Raw genomic sequence first — 4,169 nt, 5'->3', positions numbered from 1 at the left:
ATTACCCTGATTTCTTCTTTGAATGAGGAATAAAAATCATTACTACTGTTTAAGTAAGTAAAAATGAGTAGTTCACTTCAACATGTAAACATTGTTTGAACTAACACAATTTGATTATCAAACATTTGTAAAATAGTAATGATCATAGAGAATTGTCTTTTCCACTTGATTAATTCAAGAAAGAAAGTCTCAGGATCGATCAACCTGTATTTCTAGATGCAGATCAATGAAATGACAGCTTCTGACCATATGATCCTAAGGTCACTGATTTGACATCAGGTCAAGTTCACTACACCGGGATGAAGAGGGCCGGTCTCTGATGGGCGGGGCTGCGGTGAAGCTCAGCGAGACAGCCGTGGAACGTCTTGCCACTGGCTCATTTCATGTGGAGGATGTGAGAGGGAGCCACTGTCAGGTCAGTCGAGCTGACAGACTGGCTAAAAATAGACACTTTCATCATTAAATGATGTTTTAATCCAAACTCGTGTCACCTTCACACACATCCTCCGCAAAAACCGTCATTTGCTCTGCCATTTGTTGTCCTAGAGCGCCATCTGTTGGCGGTCTCAGGGAAACGCTGAAAACTCCTTCCTCCAGCTGCAATGCGGGCCGGCAGACGGCAAAAGAGGTGCACCGGTTGAGGATGACGTCAGCTGCCCTGCAGAAGGAGCGTACATCTCCTCCCACCTCTGAACGTGTACGCCAACAGTGTAACGTGTTGTTCGCTGCGGCCATCTGGATCACATGCTGGTGAGCTCGGTTGGAGAGCGGTGTCACCGTCTGGGTTACACTAACCAGAGGCGCGGGACACTGGTCCACCTTGTCAATAAACCAGGTGTCTGTGGTGATAATGCATGAACAGACCACCAGCTTTAAGAAAAATGAAGCCTGATCAAAAGTTCTCCTCAGCAGCAGAAGGACTGAACTCAAGCTTTAAATCAAGCTGAAAATGATAATGTGTAATCAAAAGTGTTTTACTGTTTTGATAATGTGTAACCAAACTGTTTTACTAATAATCAACACATAATCAACTAATGAAAGTGTTAATCTTTAAGAAATTGTATAATCTTTTGTATGATTGTGTGATTACTTTTACTTATGAAATGGTAAAGTAAAGAGGCCTCATGTAACAGAGAAACATGTCTGAGCATGCCCACCTAAGAACATGTCTGGGCCTGCCTCGAGCAGTAGGAGGAAAAACAAGGAGTCAGAGAGTTCAAACACAACTCATCTCATGATGACTCATCTTTGAGCAAAACAAGTTCTGGAAAGTACCGAGAAAACCGGTCTGAACCGGTTGAGGTGCAAAACAGCAGAGAAGTTACTGGAAAAGAGATGATGTAATTTTCCATAACCCCTCCTTAAGAGGAGGAGGGATGAATAAGTCTTTAAATACAGACTGGACAGAATGAACTTGGTCAATGCAAAGTCGGAGCTGAACTGGAGGACTGAACAGAGGGAATTACAGGCAAAAAGGCAGCTCGATTGGATCAGAAGGAGCCCAAAAAGGAGTTTGGATTTTACCAGATTTGAGACGATGTTGGAAGTTAATTCTTTTCTTCACTGACATGGGATTGGATTTAAGCTTTCGTTCATCGATACTTGAACTGGATGAGCTTCCTACTTCTATTAATCGCTTGACCTGGGCCCGTCCAAAAACTCTGATCTTCTAATTTGGAATAGTTGCACTTGCCTTTTGAGGATCGGCCAGTATCTCTCTCCTAGAGAACTGGAAATTTGCCCTTACCCCCATAGTGACTCACTAAGGGTAATTTCAAAATCATGGTAAGCGGACGACCTCATTCTTACTCTGCTCTAATTAAATTGTTTCATCTAATTGGAAGAACAGCATACAGAATAAATTTGGGAGTACTGAATTGGTTACTGGTGGGATTTGCTCGAAGGTGCTTCTGGTTCATGAGGGAGTTGAAGGAGAACATCTTTTGGCTTGATTTGTGAAAGGTCCATGTGAAGGCAGTATCTGTAAACCCTCAAGGGCTCTTGAGGTTTAGAGTTCCACAGATAGTAGTCATCGCCTTGTTTAGGGAACAAAGTGTATCCTATGTACTCATGAAAATTTAATCATTATAAAATTGTGCCTGTTGCTGTACCCCTGCACAAATTATTTATTAAAAGCAAAGCAAAACGTACAAATCTGGACTATTATTTCATTCTTATCAACTAAATACATGGTAATGCTTGGTTCACTTAAAAAACATCAATAAAGGAGGTTTTGACAGGTTTATTAGCTACAGAATAACAAACACCCTTGTGCCCATTTCTAGGGCCCTAAAAATTACCAGAACAGTTAACAATTGCAACGCTAGAGTGAGAGGTGAGCGGCCACAACGCGAGTTTCTCTGGACCAGAAGATCCATTCCCTGCTGCTTGGAGGTTCGAGGTAACAGAGTGAGATTAGGGTGTGACTCACGGATTAAAGGTCGTTAATATTCTGGATGAATCACCTCGCCGCAGCCTTAATGAGGCTACTTTAGACAGCTACAGGTAATATCACGGCGCTGAAGTAAGCTTCCGGACCCCTTGGAGGAGAGGCTGCAAGCAAAGGTGCTTATCGCTACCTCCAGTGGTTACCTTTGCTCATCGGAAAGCAGACAAAATGAACGTGGTCATTTATTAACAGAATCAAAATTTAACATCAAACATTTACATTACTTTGGCAAAATTGATTACAATAACAGCTTAATTAATTAGCTTTACAATTAGAAACCATACGGCCATGGTTTCCTTGCAGCTTTACAACAGACATTTCTGAAAATATCTGGATTAATTACTGGCAGATAGAAGAGTTTTAAAGATGGGAAATGAAGGAGTTTAAATGGAGAGAATGGGTGAGGGAAAATGAGTCGACGAAGAACGGCACTCTCCATCCGAACCCAGCTTAATCCACGGTACACTTCGCAGTTGAAGATCGACTTTTTACCTTTCTGAAGATATGTCAGTTCCGGCGTAAAGTTCCACTTCAAGCCACCTTTCAGCGTCTCCGTAAGGATAGCAGAGAACCGTCTGGAGTAGTGACGGTACTTCGTTCAACACCACGCTCAACTCTCGGGTGGGCTCGCATGAGCTGTGAGCCCGTCAGAGTTCCACTCAGATGTGGAAGATTCCATAATCCCCACGAGACTCAGAACTTTGTTCTGCGTTCTGCGTTCCGAACTCCCTGGAACTAGGAAGTGTTGACCCTTTTATGTCAGGGTTTGGTGGACAAGAACGAACCCAGTAGCGCAGACAGGACTCAACTCGGCAGATTACAAAACCAAATACTTTAATGATGAAAAAAGGTAACAAAACAATAAGCTGACGTGGCAGCAACACTTACTAGACGACTCTAGAGGGATACTCAAACGGGACTCAGAAAGCTCAGGAAACTCAGGAGACACAGGAGAACACTGAAGACCCAAACGAATACGACCCGACAAAGGAACAACACAGAACAGGAGGCTTATATACAAGGACAAGACAAGACGTGATTACAACAGGTGTGACGAGACAAAGGTGGCAACAATTAAACTGATGAGGAAACACTAGGGAAACACAGACACAAACAGAAACAGCAAATGGTACCATCCTTACAGTACCCCCCCCCCTCAAGGACGCCTCCAGGCGTCCCCAAAAAAAACCCCTCCCGAAGGAATTGGGTGGGTGGAGGGCAGCACTGCAAGGGTGGAGGGCCAAAGGAAACACAAGGAAGAACACAAAGACCTGAAAGAACAAAGGCAAGACACAAGCAGGAAAAACACAAAAGATTTGAACGGTCGAGAGACCGTCCCTGGAGTCATTGTTCAGGAGGACGGCCGGGAGGCCGTCCATCACGGGACCATCGTTCAGGGGGGCGGCCGGGAGGCCGTCCAACACGGGACCATCGTTCAGGGGGGCGGCCGGGAGGCCGTCCAACAAGGGACCATCGTTCAGGGGGGCGGCCGGGAGACCGTCCAACACGGGACCATCGTTCAGGGGGGCGGCCGGGAGGCCGTCCAACAAGGAACCATCGTTCAGGGGGGCGGCCGGGAGGCCGTCCAACACGTAGGACCTTGGAGGCCGCAGCTGGCGGCTTAGACGACTTTGAGGCCGCAGCTGGCGGCGTAGAAACCTTGGAGGCCGCAGCTGGCGGCGTAGAAACCTTGGGGGCCGACTCTGGCGGCGTAGAAACC

Source organism: Nematolebias whitei, chromosome 9, assembly GCF_014905685.2.
Source record: "Nematolebias whitei isolate Nwh7 chromosome 9, NemWhi1, whole genome shotgun sequence".
Taxonomy (NCBI): Eukaryota; Metazoa; Chordata; class Actinopteri; order Cyprinodontiformes; family Rivulidae; genus Nematolebias; species Nematolebias whitei.
The sequence above is the reverse complement of the archived record's forward strand: the minus strand, read 5'-3'. Positions refer to the sequence as shown.